Below are 19,520 nucleotides of genomic sequence, written 5' to 3'. Positions count from 1 at the left end.
TATTAAATTTCTTTGGATTGATGGAAATATTTCACTTGGCTTCTTCAATGCAGTCTTTTGTTTTATGTATGTTTTGAATTAGAGTCTTGCTAGTTCTTAGTGTTACTTGTAAAAAGAAGTACTTGTGCTGACAAATTTAAACTCAGTCATATGGAGGAATTTAGTTTGTCAGCTTAGGTAGTAAGCATTTCTGTTAGGCTTAATTTGTTATATTTTAATACCTATTACAGAGTTCAACATACAGTCTTTTTCATGATGTCACAGCATCACAGAATAGTTGAGCTTAGGAAGTCACATTGTCCAACAGTCCTGGTCAAGCAGGGATGCTAAAAACGACAAGGTTGGCAGGATTTCAATGCTCAGGCTACAGAATGAGGAAGGTGCTGGACCTCCTTGACAGTAGCTGGAAATATTTTGGGTGACTAAATCTTACAGATTGTTGCTAGCTTACTCTTAATGCTTAAAGGCACATGGACTAGGGGCTGAATATGATATGGCAATCGGTAATTAATTTTCTTGTTCTGAGGCTCAGTATCTTTGATTTAAAATTTGTTCTTAGCTGGCAATTGTTTTTGTTTTTTTTTTTTTTTTTTTTTCTTCTGTAAGAAATTAACTTCACATGATTATAGTTATTTGTACTTAACATTACCCCACTTGAGTTATTAAACTGTTAACTGACTGACTATAAGAACTGACTATTCTGTCAGGTAGAATGCTGCCTGTCTTGATGTTTTGTTACAGAGTATGGCTAAAGATTTCATCCAGTATGATGCTAGTGGAAGTTGGAAAAATCAAAGTGAGTTGGTGCTTATTATAATCATAAAATCATAGAATAGTTTGGGTTGGAAGAGACCTTTAAGATCATCTAGTTGCAAGCGCCCTGCTGTAGGCAGAGACTCCTCCCTCTAGACCAGGTTGCTCAAAGCCTTGTCCAGCCTGGCCTCGAACGCCTCCAAGGAGCGGGTATTCATAACCTCACTGGGTAACCTGTTCCAGTGTCTCACTACTCTGACAGTAAAGAATTACTTCCTAATATCTAGTCTAAATCTACCTTCTTCCTGTTTAAAACCATTTCCCCTTGTTCAGCCATGCCCTTCTAAAAAGTCCCTTCACAGCTTTCCTGTAGGCCTCCCTCAGGTACTGGCAGGATGCTGTAAGGTTTCCCCCAAGCCTTCTCCAGGCTGAAAAGCCCTTGCTCTCTCAGCCTGTCCTCACAGGGAGGTGCTCCAGCCCTCTAATTGTCTTTGTGGCCTTCCTTTGGACCCTCTCCAACAGCTCCATGTACTACTTGTAATGGGAGCCCCTGAACTGGACACAGTGTTCCAGATGGGGTCTCACAAGAGCAGAGTAGAGGGGCAGAATCACCTCCCTCGATCTGCTGGCTACTATTCATTTGATGCAACCTAGGGTGTAGTTGGCCTTCTGGGCTGCAGGTGCACATTACCAGCTCGTGCCCATCTATCAAATCCATTTTTCTCCAAATTGGCAACCAGGACGTTGTGCTGAACAGTGTCAAATGCTTTGCACTAGTTCAGGTAGATGAAGTCACTTGCCTTTATCCACTGCCACTGTAACTACATGGTAAAAGTCCACCAGGTTTGTCAGGCATGACTTGCTCTTGGTGAAGCAGTGTTGGTTACCACCCGCCAGCTTGTCTTTATTTTTCAGATGGCTTAGTAGAGCCTTCAGAAGGATTGGCTCTGTGATCTCGCCAGGCAAAGAGTTGAGATTGGCCTATCGTTCCTTGGATCTTCTGTTCTTTCCTGTGTTGAAAATGGGGGTTATGTTTCCTCTTTTCCCTTCAGTGGGAACTTTGCCAGACTGACATGACTTTTCAAATATGATGGGTAGTGGCTTGGCAACTTGATCTGCTGGCTCCCTCAGAACCTGTGGATGGATCTTGTCGGGTCAATTGGACAATTTATTTGTAGTCATCCCAGGTAACCCATTCCTGCTTCCACTACCTACAAACTTTCTTTTTGCACTTAAGTCCAGGAGCTCTTTGTTGATCCACAGAGGCCTCTTGGTGTTCTTGCCTGCCTTCCTTTTTCTTGGGATGCACAATTGCTGGACCTGGAGGAGATGCTCCTTGAATACTGACCAACTTTCTTGGGCCTCCCTTTCCTCCAGGGCTTTATCCCATGTCACCCTGCCAAAGAGTTCCCTGAAGAGTTTGAAGTCTGCTCTCCTGACATCCAGAGTAGCAATCTTGCTGTGCACCTTCTTTGATGCTCTAAGGCTCTTGAAGTCCACCATTTTGTGGTCACTGCAGCCAAGGTTGCCATTGGGCTTCACGTTACTCATCAGCCCCTCCTTGTTGTTGAGGACAAGGTCCAGCATAGCACCTTTTTTCGGGATTCCTGTACTATTTGGAAGAGAAAGTTCATCATCAGCACATTCCAGGTACCTCTTTGATTTCTGGTGCCCTGCTGTATTGTCTGACCAACAGATATTGGGGTGGTTGAAGTCCACCATGAGGACCATTTTTTGTGAACGTGAAGCTACTCCTATCTGTTTACAGAGGTCCTCATCCTCAGTTTTCTTCATCAGACAGCCTGTAGCAGACTTCCACTATGATGTCTCCTTCCCCTGCCTTCCTTTTAACCCTAAGCCTTAAGCTCTCTGTCATTTCCTCATCTATCCCCAGGTGGAGCTCCATGATCTCCATCTGGTCATTGATATAGAGGGCAACATCCCTCCCCTTTTCCCCTGCCTGTCTTTCTTAAACTATGAGTTTACACCCATCCATTCCTACATTCCAGTTGTGAAAGCCATCCCACCACATTTCAGTGATGCCAATGACATCATAGCCCTGCAGTCACATGCATGCCTGCAACTCTTCTTGCTTATTCTCCATGATCCGTGTATTGGTGTACACGTATTTGAGTGGGGCTCCTACTGAGTCTGATTTGCCCAATGGAGTTCCCTTATCCTGCACCTTAGGAGTTGTCTTACTGACCTGTGATCCAACCCCAGGCCCAGGGCATCCATTACCATCATCACCCTCAAAGTGGGATGGTTTGAAGATCATCTTCTCCGGCAGCTCTGTATTAAAGCCCTCCTAATCAAACTGGAGATATTTAGATAGATAGGTTAAATACATATAATGCTCTATTAAATTTTTTGGAATTATAGTTATTTTTTCTGTTATGTTAAGAATGCATGAAGTTGTTCTCTATTTATTTTACTTTCAACTTTGAGTCATCTTCATGAATTTAAGTGAAGAGGCTCTTATATACAATGCAACTTTTTTTCTGCTATAGCATCTGTTTACAGTTGGTAAACAAGAACTTTCACAGTCTTTCAGGAATTAGATTTGCAGCCTCTAATTAACTTTTCTGTTACCTACCTGTTTGCATTCCCATGATAGATACTGAAAAAAAGGATTGTAGAAAGAAAGAATATGTACCTTGTGGAAATTATTTTTCTTATTTAGAAATTCATGTTTTTTTATCTGTATTGATTCACTAAAGAGACATTGTTGGTTTAGCTTTTTTTTTTTTTCTTTTGAGTAGATGGAATTGACGTCTAGCACATTTTCTTGCAGTAGTAAAATCTAATCATAAGCCAACCAATTGTACTTAACTCTTTTAGTGCTGCTATGGAAATTGAAGGTGTTTATTCAAAAATTGAGTTTTTTTCAATATGAAATTATCTGTATTTAAGGTTGCTTTTTTTTTCCCCCCCTTTGCTTCATATATATACTTGCTTTTCATTATTCATTGAAGACAACATTGTAGACCAGGTTTAAAACTTATTTTGCAGTTGAGTTTGTTAACAGTATAACCTTATACATGTCTTACTGAGCAGTAAAGTATGCAGGAAAATCCTTTTAAAAAATTTTTATTGCTGTTTAGCAGTTACTATATTGCATAGCAAAGTAGTTATCTGCTTTTAGATATTTTAGTTATTTCTTATGGTAATTTTTTTAGACTATAAAGCTAGAGGGGGAAACTAATGGACTATAGGAAACGCTTGCTAAGTACCAAGTTTATTGAATCATCGTACCTCTCTATACAGGAGCAGGTACAAAGCAATTGGTATTGTATATTTTTTTGTTGTTGTGGGACCCTTTTTCCAAGCTCAACTGGTTTGGCAAATTCTTTTAACGTGTGTAACAGGTACAATTTCAGTTATGTTCTAGAAGGCTTTTCTAACAGAACTTCCGGAGTCGTCATGTCCAAGTTTTCCATAGGTGTTTCGAAAATGTTTGTTCAGTTAGCACATCCAATTTCTAATAAAAATATGCCAAAGCTTTATATTTTTATTAAGCTTATATTTGTTTCTACCAAAAGAATTAAACTACTGATTGCATTTTGAGTTTTTAAGAACCTTTTGGAGCATCGAAACCATAGATAGATCTTGCGAGGATGTATGTGATATATCAACTTAATGTCAGTTTTGGTAAATAAAAAAAGGAATAAATTGGGTATGCAGTCTTGACTTTTTAATTGTATTAAAATTCATTTTAGTTTTTCCTCTGTTTAATAATAATAATAAAAGTGAGGTCCTAATATGCTTTTACCCTCAGCAATGTATACTTATGGCATTAAAACTTAAGATGTTAAGTTTGCACCCACTGACAAATGTATCTTTCTTCATGTTAAAACAGCATTATAGTCATCACAAGAATCTTTTTCATTAGTAGTACAAGAGAGCCATGGACCCAATGATCCATTGGAGACTGCTATTTTATATTTTTCAGGAGCACAGTGGAGTGAGCTGATCGTGCCAACTTCCTCTTCGTTTTCTGGGACCATGAAAGAACTGGCAACCCTACTTTTTAACACTGACTTATTTTTAGCTCATTTCTGAAAACTACTCAGCAGATCTAAGAACAGAGGTTGATTTATGATATTTGTAAGACATTGTTAAAAAGGGCCTTAAATGACAAGGATCTCAGGCGCTGAAAGTTTTTATTTTCAATTATACCTTTTTCACTTTCACAAAGTGTTTTAATATTTGAATATTAGCAAAGGAGCAAAAAATTCAGATGAAAAATCAGTCATCTGATTTATGGGGTTCTTTTCAAGGGAGCCACTCAAGGAAATTCTTGTTTCCTTCTGCACAAGAAAGGCCTGAAGTTATAAATAAATACAGATTTTTTTTTTTTAACATTACCTTTATTTGGTGTTAGTTTTGTTTAAATTCTTTTTGCACATAAGTGCCATTTAAAATATTTTAATGTGATTTAGCTCTCCTTGCTTTTTAAAATGCATGATTTTAAATTTTCCATATTTTTATCTGATATTTTTTGTTTTCATTAATATTAACCAATTTTGCATATCTACATTTGTAACAAATTCCTGTTTGAGTAATGAGAACCTTTCATGTGTTTTCATAGGACTATTTTATTTTTCACTTGCATGAGTTACGGACTGCAACATCATTTAAAGCCATGACTGCTTTTATGTTGATGCTTTGAGATTGTTACCTTGGAATACTGATCCTTTTGTTCAAAGCCCAACATAAACTAATTTGTTGAGGGTTGCTTTTTTTGATAGTAAGATATTTTTATTTTAAAAACTAGGAAGAACAACACTGATCTCTTCCATTGACTCCCCACTCATTTTCTAAAAGTTGACCAAATGAAATTAGGTCTTTGCAAGCTTGGTGTTATGGAGGCAATATAGCATGGAGGAACTTCATAGTATTTTCTTGATGACTTCTAGAAATAAGTTACAAATAAAAAGAAATCCTCTCTATTTGATAACTCTGTGTCTTGGGCCTATTTGCTGATCTTCATTTCAAAGTTTATATTTTGGATCATGTGTATAGTACTGTTTAGATACCATGTTTTCTCTACATGCAACATGAGCAGAAGTGCTTACGCAGAGTCACTGAGAAATGATCATGCATTTATTGATTATTGTTTGTTTTCACAGGAAACAGGGTATTAACTGTGTAAGTAATAGCGTGCTGTATTTAGAGTTTTTCACTTTCCATTCTTGTTCATAATATAACTTTTATGTTTATGTAACGTGGAATATTTTCAGTAAGCAGCTCTCTAGGCTGTATGAACACAAACTCTCAAGCTCATGTTCTTTCTCATACATCCATGCATGTATTAGACCGGATGCAATTTTTATTTAGAGTTAACTATATTGAGCAGATACTTTCATATCTTTCATTTAATACAGAGTACTTTTGTGTTGTAATGGCTCGTTTTGTGAACTTATTTCTGAACGTATTTCATTTTATGAACTTCACTCATTTCTTAAACGATTAAGTAAGTTTTCAAAACTAAAACAAGTAACATGCATTCATATATTTAGCAATGCTCAAGTTGAGTGTAGAAGTAGAATTCTAGCCTTTACTTGTTTTCTTTTTTAATGAGACATTTATATATGAAACAAGATCAAGAATCATTTAATTCTATATATTTTTATACAAAGTTCCTTTGTGGTCTAAAAATGTCTATTCACTGTGCTTTTACAAAAACATGAGCTAATGTGTTTTTGTGTAATTTTGATCCTAGTTTGTTGACTTGAAGCATCATCCCGTAGTGCTACTAAAACTAGTCTTTCATAATTACAAATGCAGTATGTTATTTATTAATAATACTATAACAGAGGATTTTACTTGGCTATGAGGATGCAGCTCTTGCATGAATGTTTCCAATCCAAAAAAAGCAGCTTAAGAAAGCAAAGTAGTGAGTGGTAGCTCTTACAATATCTTAGTTTTGATATATCTTTGTAACTATAGTCTGAGAAACATCAGTTTTGCAGACTAAGCTGTATCCAAGCTATAACAGCCTTATGATGGCAACATTCTCTTGCTATATCGTGGTCTCATGACTTGAAAAATTAAGTGAAAAATTTTCATCTTTTGCAGCAGATGCTGCATGTTTATAAAGGAATGGACTATAGGTACATAGCCATTAAGAGGGTCCCAGTGGAGACTTTCAGAACTGTTAAACTGCTTAGAATAGGAAAACTGTTTGTTCCCTTTTACAAGCGGAGAATTAAGAAGAAAAGTCCTCCCGGCAATAAAAATGTTACGTTTTTAGTCTACTGCTAATTATATTCAGTAAGTCTTACTGTTTTATTAGGTGATTGATGGATAGAATCACCAGGATTATCTAGTCCAGCCTTTCACCTATCACAACAAACACCTTTCCTCACAAACGATGTCCTTTATGTGCAACATATAAAGGTTTCTTGAACACTTCCAGGGACAGTGACTTCACCACCTCCCTGGACAGCCTGCTCCAGTGCCTGACCACTCTTTCATAGAAGTTTTTCCAAATATCCAACCTAAATCTCCCCTGGCACAACTTGAGGCCATTCCCTTTAGTCCTATTGCTAGTTATCTGGGAGAAGGCTGACACCACAACCTCCTTTCAGGTAGTTGTAGCGAGTTATAAGCTCCCCCTGACCCTCATCTTCTCCAAACTAAACAATCCCATTTCCCTTAGCAACTTCTCATAAGACTTGTGTTCCAAATCCTTCACCAACTTTGTTGCCCTTCTCCTGGGCGCACTCCAGGGCCTAAGTGTCTTTCTTGTAGTGAGGGGCCCAAAACAGCACAGTACTTGAGGTACAGCCTCACCAGAGCTCAGTACATTGGAATCATCACTTCCATGCTCCTGCTGGCAGTGCTATTTCTGATACAAGCCAGGATGCAATTGGCCTTCTTGGACACTGCTGGCTCATGTTCAGCCAAGCACTGACCAACACCCCCAAGCCCAATTCTTTCACACGGTCTTTCAGCTGCTCTGCCCCAAGCCTGTAGTGCTGTTGGGGTTGTTGTGAACAAAATGCAGGACCCAATACTTGATCTTGTTTGGACTTGATCCCATTGGTCTTTGTCCAGCAATCCAGCCTGTCCAGGTCCCTCTGTTAGAGCCTTCCTACCCCCAGGAAGATCTACACGTCCTCCTAGCCTGGGTGATCAAGGTCTCATATACCGCAGAACTTCTATAGTAAACCTTTGCAATATATCTCTCAAGGGAGAGGAATAAGACTGCATAGAGCAGCCCTCTTTTCTGTGCCTCTTCCTTTCACAGCTACTTGTCTGCATGTCTTTCCAAAACCAGTCCATATTTTCTGTGTAGATTCTTTAATTTCCTTTAAGAGCTGTGCAAATTTAGCAGAAAGTATGCAGCCAAAGTATGGGTATAAAGTATTTCAGTACCCTGCTTGACCTGAGGAGTTGCTGAACAAAATTTGTAGTTATGAAATTGAACAAGAAGTAATGGCAATAATTGATCTGTAGTGTTTAATATGGGTATGTTTCCATTATTACAGAATCTCTTATGTTTCTATTACATTTATATTTCTGTATCTTTCTGTTTTAAATGTTTAAATTCTCTGTTGATATCAGAGATTGCTTGGGATCAAAGAAAAACAGTTCTCCAAAGGGAGATGAGCAGGTACATTAATTAATTCATTACTTCTGTGTCATACAGAAGTCTAGTGGCTTAGTTTCTTCTTGGAGTCCCGGTTTCACTGTGTAAGTTGATACAGTATTGGTACAAGGATTTAATTCTCTTTTCTATTTTGCTTGGTGGAAAGGTCAGAGTACTTTCCAACAATGTTTGATGTATCAAACATTGGGATGGCTGTATCCAGTGTTCAAATGTTCTTTCATTCTGGTTACTTCAAGCTATAAAGGAAGATGTGCTTGTCAACATATGCAGAATCTGTAATAGTACTGTAACTGTGGTTGACCACTCCCCTGTGTTCACATGATCAGCAGTTAATAATGACAGAAAAATATACTTATAGAAAGTCTCATTTCTGTTCCATTTTTCCTCCTTCTTTGATCTCTCCAAGCCCCAAATGAAAATAAGATGATTTCACTGAGTAGCATTATGAGATTTTTTTATGTCAAGAATATTTTTCTCCTAGTAGGGGGAAAAAATGCTCTTGAATACAAGATCTGAGTTTTGCCAGCATCTTGATATGAAATTGCAAGTACTGGGATCATTTCAAGGGCTTGCTTTTATTCATTTGCCTAAGGAGCAGCAAAACAGGGTTTATAATCTGAATCACAAAGTTCTATGGCAAAGGGAGCAGCAAGCATCCTGTCTCTTCTCTGTTGTTTCACTCACCAAAATTACAGGTTTGCAAAATCTCTAATGGGGACTATATTTGTTTTGGATTAGACATAGAATATTATCTGAAGTAACCTTTTGTCTGTATTTATTGATACTTTTAAACTTACATTTATCTTCTCTTCATATTACATTATTTAAAAACAATGTTCCTTTGGTTGGCTCCAAGAGGAAATATCGTTGAATCAAAGATGAAGGATTTTTCTGAGAAATTAAATTCATGAAACTCAAAAGTTTTTCTGAATCTGTTCAGTGTAAATTTTATGTATCTGTAACTGTAATTGATAAAAACTTACAACACTGAAATTACATCTATATCTTAGTAATGGATCCTTTTTTAAGTTGTATATACAGTATAAATATTTAATAAATAATTATAACTAATAATTGAAAAACAGCATTTCTCATTTTGGGGAAGGTTAACTGATAATATGAATGTTAGCATTTTTGTCTATTCAAATCATTTTTCTGTTGTACATTTTTGGCTTTTAGGGAAAATGCCTGTTTTAGGTGGCTATGTTTTAGGTGTTATCATGCATTTTGAATTAAATTACCTCAGTGTTCGCAGTGGTATTTGCAAAAATGAATATGTCAGTTGGAATAACCTTCTCTTACACAACAGTGTAGCAAAGAAATGATGCTGGGTGTTGAGACAGGGCAATGAAACATAGCTAGGTAGAATTTTTGAGACTTGATTTTAAAATTGCAAATCCATTACTATCCAGGCTAAGCTATTAGATTCACTTGTTCCACTCCACTGGAATTTTCTGTACTGTTAGAATACTTTTACTTTCTATTCTGTGGTTTTTGTTGTTTGCTTTGCATCTTTCTGTAGTCGCCTAATGCTATATGAATATGAGACTGGATACACAACTGTTTTATGGTGTTAGAAAACAATTTAAGGATCATATTAATAAGATGAGCTGCACAAATATGATGATTGCACAAATAGACACTGAAGTTTTGTGACTTGTTTGCCTTTTGTTTATAGGCAGCTGATTAAGTGATCAACTTTGCAGCTCTTCTCTGTCGAGTTAATGTGTGCCTTTTGCTCAATTATAGTAAGAAAAACAAAATCAAATACTAAAGCTTTCTTCTGTTCCTTTACATCAGAATATGGCTATATGAAAATAGTTGTTCTGTGTCCAGTTTGTTTTATTTTAATACTAAGTCTTTGATACGTAGTGAGTGAAATCTGTTTTGTTTAATAAGGTTTCAGTTTCTTTCCCACACTCAGTCAGCTACTTGTTGGAAATAATACTACTAAATACCACCAGGAGATAAGTAGCTTGAAATTCTCTCTGAAGTGCTGCATGCTAGGCCAATAAGCTTGAATTTGACTCTATATATGGTGTAAAGTTTGTGCAGGGAGTTGTTTCATCAGGATAATATGCTTGCATTCATGAAAAATTGCATTTTCTACTGATTAACCAATGGGCTTCTGCCTAGATTTAGCGAATTGTAGTGATCAAATGTGATTTTTTTTTTTTTTTTTTTAGCAACTTATATAGGGTGTGATGTTAACTTAGAGATGGAATTTCATTTGCTCCTGAATAAATGTTTCTGTCCTTTTCAGGCCAGAGATTTATTACTTGCAATGCAATTTTACATTCAATTTACAAAAATGGCTCTTTTTTTTAGAACAGAGAATATGTTTCATCTAATTAAACCTCATTATCTCAAGAGCTTACAATTCTGTCTTATTTTGGAAATACTCTTGTTTCTGTATTTTGCAGGGTAAAAACTGTAGATGTGTGGAAATTCTGGATAGCTAGGTAATGCAGTATTTAGCTATATTTTTGTAGGACAACTAATTAATGCGTGTCTCCAGAACAATCTGAGAGAATTAGTTCAAACCTAATGACATATGACATCTGTGTTACATATTACATGGTTCATGGAGGAAAGGTTTTATGCACAATTTGCGTAAAAAGCAGAACTTACCATAAGCAAAATATTAGTTTGGGTTGTAAGACATCCTAGCACGCTGACTAATGATATCTTGAAGCATCTATGTCTTTCATACACCAGAAATATGTCAATTAATAAAATATCTGTGCCTTCAAAAACATGTATGGTTAAAATTTAGTATTAGGATTTCCTCATAAATTAGTTCAATGTTGAATTAATCTGTCTTACAGATTTATTTTTTGCATAGAATGTTAAAATCAGGTGTTGCTGCTTACAAATGAAAAGACTCAGAGCGATGTTTTTATTTCCTAAATTAACTCATATTGACAAGGTTGTCCTTCAGAGTGTTTTAACATAGTATTTAATTATCAATTCTAGTTTCCTTTAATAGCTTCTGTGACAAGATTGCAATTGTCATTGGTAGATACAATTAGCTGTCCATCTATGATTCATTCTTTCACATTACTTGTGCTTTGTAGTGTTGACACATGAAGAACACCATGCTTTTCTTGACAGGAATTAATGTTTAATGGTGTTCTGATTTTCCCCAGTCTACTTTAACAACATCCTTGAATCTAGTTGGAATGGGCTGTGTGAGTGATCAGTCTGAAATAAGCAAATGGTTATTTGGTGCTTTAACTTTCAAGATGTTAGATGTAGTTCTTGAATAGCAAATTTTGGTAATTGGAAAGCTATCCAAAATCAAGTTATACCAATTAAAAACTGCTTTCAGTTTAGATAGAGTATTTTAGATAACATATTTAATAGTGTATAGTTAAGTTTGCTATGACGTATTTCAACCTGAATTGCAACAAGATTTTCTCACCAGATCACTTCTTAACTATTAGTGATAGACTAGTGATTGATCAAGTTTGCTGTGTAACAAAATATTGAACTAGTTTACTAGTGATCAGTGGTTTACAGTTTCTCCTTATTTCCTGTGGCTAATAGACTATAATAGAAGTGCAAGAACTCTCCAAGCCGTCTGTTTTAAGTATATGTTTTCAAAAAGCTTGTAAATAAAAATACCCAAAGTTGTCCTATGTTAATATGTAACACAAAAATCTGATTCCTCCACAGTTTACATTTTGTTTAAATATTGAGCGTATTGAGAGAGTCCAGTGCAGGGCCGCAAAGATGATTAAGAGAGTGGAGCATCTCCCTTATGAGGAAAGGCTGAGGGAGCTGGATCTGTTTAGCTTGGAGGAGACTGAGAGGTGATCTCATTAATGTTCATAAGTATGTAAGGAGTGAGTGTCAGGAAGATGTAGCCAGGCCCTTCTGACATCCAATGATAGGACAAGGGGCAAGGAGTGCAAACTGGAAGATAGGAGGTTCCATGTAAATATGAGAAAAAACTTGCTCACAGTAGGGGTTACAAAACACTGGAACAGGCTGCAGGTTGTGTGTCTCCTTCTCTGGTGACATTCAGAACCCTCCTGAACATGTTCTCGTGTGACTTTGTCTAGGTGTTCCTGGTCCAGCAAGGGAATTGAACTAGATGATCCTTTGAGGTTCCTTCCAATCTCTGACATTCTGTGATATTTTTAATTTTAGATTATCAGTGTTTATATGCATTCTTATGCATTCATGTTAATTGCATTATTTGACATACTTTATTTTACCATATGCACTGGGGCCATTTAAAAGTGTTTTAGAAATGAATCTTCCTACAAATTTTGCTTACTTGAATATGTTTGAAAAAATCCTGTGGTCACTCAGCATGGGGTAAGGTAAATTGAGAAATATGGTTTCTTATTATTTAATGAAAACTAATATGTTTGTAATAATTTTACATGTTATACTTATATCAAAAGAAGGATATTGCAGTTTCAAACTACAGACTCTTACTGGCATCTACCAGTAAGTGAGGCTTACCACACTTTGTCATATTACTTGTAGATGGTTTCTTATCTAAGTCAGGTTCTGACTTAGCCAAGGATTTATTACTGAGGCTTTAAAACTCTTATTGTTGCCAGTCAGCTAATTCACATGGATTTGTGGCTAGGTGGCATCCCTATTTGCATTGTTGCATTTGCCTCAGTTATGTTTTGATTTATTGTCCAACATTATGTTACAAAGGTGGTCAGAGGGCTAGAGCATCTCCCCTGTGAAGACAGGCTGAGAGAGCAGGGGCTCTTCAGCCTAGAGAAGAGGAGGCTTGGGAAACTTTATAGTGGCCTGCCAGTGTCTGGAGGATGCTTATAAGAAAACTGTCACAGGACTTTTTAGAAGGGCATGTAGTGACTGAACAAGGTTTAAACAGGAAGAGGGTAGATTCAGACTAGATTTCCGGGAGGAATTCTTTACTGTGAGGATGATGAGACACTGGAACAGGTTGCCCAGAGAGCAACTTGGGTCTAGAGTGAGGTGTCCCTACCTATAGCAGGGTGCTTGGAACTAGATGATCTTAAAGGTCCCTTTCAATCCAAACCACTCTATGATTGTGCATGCTTTTACTTACTGCACAATGTATTTCACAGTGAATGATTTTCTTGTGTTCCAGAACAGTGGATGAAAGCTTTGTGGTTTAGCAACAAATAAATATACAAATGTTGCTAAGTTCAGTCTTAGGTAATGTATAATATGTTCTTTATGGATGCAGAGAATTTCTTGATTTTTGTTTCTAGAATAGCTTTTACTAAAACACAAGCCCTTCAAACTGTAAAAAGCAACTGTTGTAGTAGAATAAAAAAACAGGTTTTTGTTGTAGTTTATTTTCTGTTGGATCTCTCATTTGCCAGTATCTGGAATGTATTATTGTAGAGGAGAGTGTTAGTGTTTGCAGTCCTCCAGATATCTTCAGTACATGACATGGTGATAATAAGTCTTAAAAATATGTAATCACTTGTAGTTCTTTCACAGTAAAGAATACCTGAGTACAATGTAATACTAGAGCAGAAGTTATTACTAATGTCCATTAAAGCACATTTTTGCAACAGTTTGATATGCCTAGTTACACATCTTGCAGTAAATTAATGGGAATGTCTTGTTACACTGGAGTAGTAAGGTAAAACTACAGTTTTACATAAATTATTGTCAAGTCATAGAGTCTGTTATCTCAGGCAGATTAAAGTTGAACGTGCTGTATATCTTAGATTCTGGAAGAGCAGGCTAGTTGTATTTTGAATAACTTTTTTTTTTTTTCTTTCTAAACAATTGACAGTTATTTCAAAACTTATATGTATTCTACAAGTTTTTGCTCTTTAAAGCTGTTAATGAAACTGTAATTTAGCTATAGTTAATTAAATATTTGGATGATTTAATTTAGTAATTTAGCAATTTTTGTTTCAGTTTTAGTAGTTAGGCAGAAGGAAATACTGCACAACTGTTCTTTCTTATTAATGAAGTAAAAAAGCTACATTGGGAAGAAAGTCAATATAAAATGTACCTGTCTTGTACTGAAATGTACTTACAAAAAAAAAAAATCAAATTGATGCACTTGAGTTACCACTGTTGTATGGCTATGAATATTTGCGTTCTCTTCTTTAAGAAATTTCAGTAGAGCTGTCTATGTCTGAGGAAATGCTTTGATTGTAAAATCATTAGTAGTTAAATAACAGCTGAAATATGAAATGTGATTTCAGAAATATAACTTCAGCAGTATATGCTGCCAATTCTGTTTTGATCAGTTTATTAACTGTTACTTTGTAGTTGTGAGTATTTGCATTAAAAACAAAAGCTTTGTAGCAGTCACACTGCCTTCTGCTTCTTGTATTCAAGCTCTTGATCTGGGACTTCCTTTTCTTTATGAACATGTTTTTCTGTCATCTTAGTTTTTTTTTTTTTTTTCCAGATGTTTTGGATTATTATGGTGAATTTCAAAGTTTAAGACAAAATGAAAAACCATTAAAATTATTGATGTAAATATTGACCTTTTATGTAGAACTTCTGTAAGCATGCTTACTTTTTTCCTAAATACTACATGCTGGAATTGAAACAACTCCAAAATCTTCCTTAAAATAAAAAATTTAGGAGTAGTGACATAATGAAAAGACTGTGCATCTTTGCTACTCTTTAAATATTTTCCTTCATCTTAGGTAAATATTACTAAAGTGATTATCACTCATCTGTTTTCAAATACCTGATGCCAATTAAAAAAAATAATTGGCATCTTACTTACCTTACAGTAATCTTACTGTTTACTACTTCAAAGGCATGCTTTTTTTAAAAAAATGGAAGTAACTTCATTTTTATATAATATCTTTGGTTTGTTATCTGTACTATGACATAATACAAAGTATCTCATACTCTGGAAGTATGATAGGTGCAGGATACATAACTGGTAAAGGAAATCCTATCTGGTAATTTCCAATTAATTTTATTGGAGATAATTACAAGCATATCCAAATGTCTTAATCCCTCTCATAAATGGAGTAGCTGTATGGCATTTTATATTCTTTTTTTTTTTTTTTAATGTTTATTTGGTTTTCTGAAAGATCTGTGTACTTTCATTTCAAGATGTATCCATTATAATAATGAACAAATGTGGAAAAAATATTGCAAGCCTGGACATACACTGTTTTCTTTCCTGGATTCTTTTGCCATCATATTTCTTCAGAACAACTGTACTGAAGGGGATATGAAATAGGTTTAACTCTAAATACTTATTTCTTTTCAGAATCTTAGATATATTATTATTATTATTGTATTATTATTATATCTAAGATATAATAATAGTATTCTATTAACCATTTTAAGTAACTATTTTAAGTAACCATTTTAACATAGTGGTTTGATGTATGCATGTAATTACTAATTGACACTAGAAAATCAATCTACCATTACAAAGTATAATAAAGCTTCACAATAAACCTTTAAATTGGGGGTTTGTACTTCTTGATACATCTTTATATTATGATGTTTTTGGCATTAGGAGCAGAGTCCTGTAGTGCCAAAATATAAAACCAGACAGGGTAACCAGACATCAATTTCCATAAATTCCTTTAGCTTGTTTTGAATGGAAGATAAATCTGCATGAGAAGATGAAGAAATACTTTTAAAATATTTTTAAGAAAAGAATCTAAATTAAAGGTTTCCTACATTAAGCTTGAGTACTGCATATGTTCAGTGAGTTTATAGAACCTAAGCTAATGTAAAAGGTGAAGTCAACTGTGGATCTCATGGGCACAATAACAAGAGAACAAACCTTTCCCACAACAAAATTAGAAAAATAAACTTTCAGCTGTTCTACTGAATTTGTAGAACTAACACATACATTCACATGCTTGTACCTGACTTAAATTATTTTATATGGACTAGTTTACTGAAGAAGAAAAAGTGCATTTTGTTGGAAACTTGAGAAAGTCTTTACTATCAGAAATGGAAACACACAAAAGCTTTTGCTGGAAGCGAATAAATCCCCAGCCTATGGAATTTGTGCTTTTCTTTTAAATGTTTCATTTACATAAGTGCTTTGCTAAAAATAAATAAATCTGCATCTTTTGCTATCAGTTTTCTTGATGTAAGAATTATTATGAGTTTTCTGAATATTTTCTTGTTCTCCTGACTTGCTCAATTTATATTGCCATTACAGCAATAACATCTTCATATAAATTCAACACTTGGCCAGTTGCCATGTCTTTCAAAGTTTAGAAATTTGAATATATAAAAGCTACTAATTTCAGTTTTGAAAAGATTTCTGGAATGGACAAATACACACATGTGTAAAAAAAAAAAAAAAAAAAATTGTGACTGTTTTTAATTTCTGCTGTATAGCTCATCTTGTATTGTCTTCATGGAGGTTATTTAGATATGTTAACTCTAAAATGCAGCCTGTGCTTTTATTCATATCTGGTTGAGTTTTAAGTAGTTCTAGCAGGAAAATTCTTGATGTTAATATTCTCTAGCTCACTTCCCTTAAGTATTTATTTGTGTCGTAATCATTAGTATACATAGCTTTAAACTAAAAGCTTAACTTCTGCTCCTAAGTAATAAAAGAAAGAAACTAAAATCAAAAGCCCTGCTGTCAAATCAAAGGTTTCCAAGCATGCAGTTAAAGGTTTATGAATATAACTTTTATTTAGGCTAAATATAGTTTTTAATTATAACAAAAGATTCACGATTGCAGATACTATTCTAGAATGTGCAGTAATTTCTGTTTCCGAGTTTCGTGAGGGATACTTCTTAGGACTTCCACTTTGATGGGATTTTTAAATACAGATACCTCTATCTTTTAAGTCCTTCCATGGCAGCTATCTGAAGTATTGTTTTTATTTCTCTTGATTTCTCTTAATACATTAATCCTCTACATAACTTTTGTAGTAGAAAAGCAGTTAGTAAGATTAGTAAACCAAAGGCCTTTAGTGGTGGTCATGTTTTTCAAGTCCAGTGGAAGTTTAAGGTTCTCAGTTTCTCTTTAACAAGAATGTTGTAGGTATATTGATTAAAAAAAAAAAAAAAAAAAAAAAAAAAAAAAAAAAAAAAAAAAAAAACTTTTTTTTTTTTTTTTTGAGAACTGAATACAGCATTAGAGTTTTTCTGATACTGTTTGGTTTTCAAAATGTGCTCTAAAAAGCATTACTCCATGCATTCTGAAAAAAAAAGTTTTTTACAGCTTGGAGAACTAGTTCAAAACTGATATGTTTGTTAGTGAAGAGATAGCGTATGAGATCCTGTAGTCAGACAAAAAAAAGCCAGCAGACACTTCAGTTTCAGAAATCTTCAGAGCAGTGACATGGCCTTCCATTCAATTTTTTACCAGATATCACAGACTGGAAATGTGAGCTTTGGCTGATACTGCTGGGAAGGAGAGTGCGGCAGGCAGCTGTAATTCCCATCCTGTAAAGGTACTGATACTTAAAGTCTCTGTAGTCCAAATTGGTACACAAAAGTACTAAAATGTTGAATTTGGGCCTTAGTTCTATTTTTGAAACGCATTTTCTGTCAGTCATTCCTGGATGTTTTGCGGAAAAATTGATATATTTTTTTTTTACATGAGTAAGGAGAAGATACTTTGGAGTTTCTTGCAGGTTGCTTCCTGGAATACCGTCCTCTAAAAAGCAGGCACTTTCTATACTAGCCTTTTCCTAAGGTTTTACTTGAACAACTTCCTGAAATGAACAATAACCCATTTTACAAAGGTATTTCCTAGTTTGAGAATGGTTCTTTACCATGATGTATCTGAAAGGTATACTGAAGAGCCACCTGCAAAAAATTGTTCCAGGACATTCACTGGCCATACTGTGGTAGCATCAGGTTTTGTCTGTAGTGCTTGTACCAATTACAGTAACGGTTCCTACAGAGAAGAATCGAAGCAAAAATAAATTTGTTTGTGAAGGAAGATTTTTCTTGGTATGCTTTTAAGGAATCTTAAAGCCTAGAAAGTGATTGAACAGATGACTCCATCTACTGTAAAACGCATTCCGTTTTATATATTTTCAGGGAGTATGGAGTGGCACAGGAAGGAAATGGCATATCGGTGGAAAGTTGCTCTAATTCAGCACAGGATTCTTGTGAGAAATCCCTTCTAATATTACATCATTCTTATTCTGTTTTTCAAAGTTTGAAGTCTAATTTCTTCATTTTATGCCACTTTTGTTCATATCAACAACCACATTAAAATTAAATCAGCAGATAAAATAGACTTCCATTACTGATAGCAGAGCACATCTGGTTAGTGTGAGAATTTGTAGTACTAAACATTTTGTCATTCTCTGTTTTGTGAGGACTTGTGGATTTCGTAATAATTATATTACCCCTTTCTAATAAGTTTTGGGTTGGTTATTTTTTTAAACAGTGTTAACACTGTTTAATTTGAAATTCCTCAAACAAAAGTAAGTCTTACACTCCAGTGGATGTTTCAGACAAGAAGGAGGTATCAAATAAATGACTTGATTAGAGGGGAATAGAAAAATTATGCCTATATGAAAATTTGGGGGGCGGGGAAGAGGAAGGAGGGGAGGAAGCCTATTCATGTATTACATTGATTTTACTCAACATTATATAACAACATTTTTTTTTTCTATTTTGTTTTGTCTGATCTTTTTAACTTGATCTAAATTATGGTTGCTTATCAAATTTTGTTTATAGCTTAAAGGAAAGTATTTTTTTCTTCATCTATGTCAGATGAGAGCCTGAAACATTATTTTTTTTCCTTACAGAAAAGACAATCTGAGGTCAACAGTGTCTATCAGAACATATATATTCAGGTGTAATAGCAATGTAGTTCTGTAAAAAGTACCAAAATATGAAACATTAAGACTAGATTACCATCACTGATTTAGAAAAATGCTTATTTAGTTTGAGGAATAACCTTTACTGAATGGACTGTTTTATTCTGCTGTTTTCGTCTTCAGGTAGTTGTCATTTGTAGATGATTCAGAAATTAAGATGAGCATGAAAAAGCTATGACCATGTGATGAACTCTATTTGCCAATTCATACATGGGATGTCAAATGGAAGATGTTGCTGCTTTTATTTCTTTTATTTGCAAAACAAAACTTTTGTTCCTTGGGAAACAATGACCATATTCTTCAGCATTTTTAATGCTTTTTGTACGAAGCAGTCCTCTATACTCTTGAGTGCCTACTGTATGGCAGTATTGACTTCA

At 35.0% G+C, this 19,520-nt stretch overlaps 1 protein-coding gene across 5 annotated transcripts in view; it reads left to right on the top strand.

The window, feature by feature from the left end:
- NOVA1 (NOVA alternative splicing regulator 1) overlaps window positions 1-19,520 on the top strand; it is a 132,022-nt gene that overhangs the window by 35,153 nt on the left and 77,349 nt on the right. The window contains exon 2 of one of the 5 annotated variants that reach the window (XM_042864608.1): window positions 17,673-17,757. The exons of 3 other annotated variants lie outside the window; for them this stretch is intronic. The gene's annotated coding sequence lies outside the window, so the exon portion shown is untranslated. Of the gene's footprint in view, window positions 1-17,672; window positions 17,758-18,374; window positions 18,424-19,520 lie in introns of those variants that run through there. One more of the 5 variants, XM_042864764.1, reaches the window with a different exon arrangement.

This window comes from Lagopus leucura, unplaced genomic scaffold (assembly GCF_019238085.1).
Source record: "Lagopus leucura isolate 7727_CA_CO unplaced genomic scaffold, USGS_WTPT01 Super-Scaffold_1, whole genome shotgun sequence".
In the NCBI taxonomy this organism is placed as follows: domain Eukaryota; kingdom Metazoa; phylum Chordata; class Aves; order Galliformes; family Phasianidae; genus Lagopus; species Lagopus leucura.
This window is presented reverse-complemented; position numbering and strand designations above follow the sequence as displayed.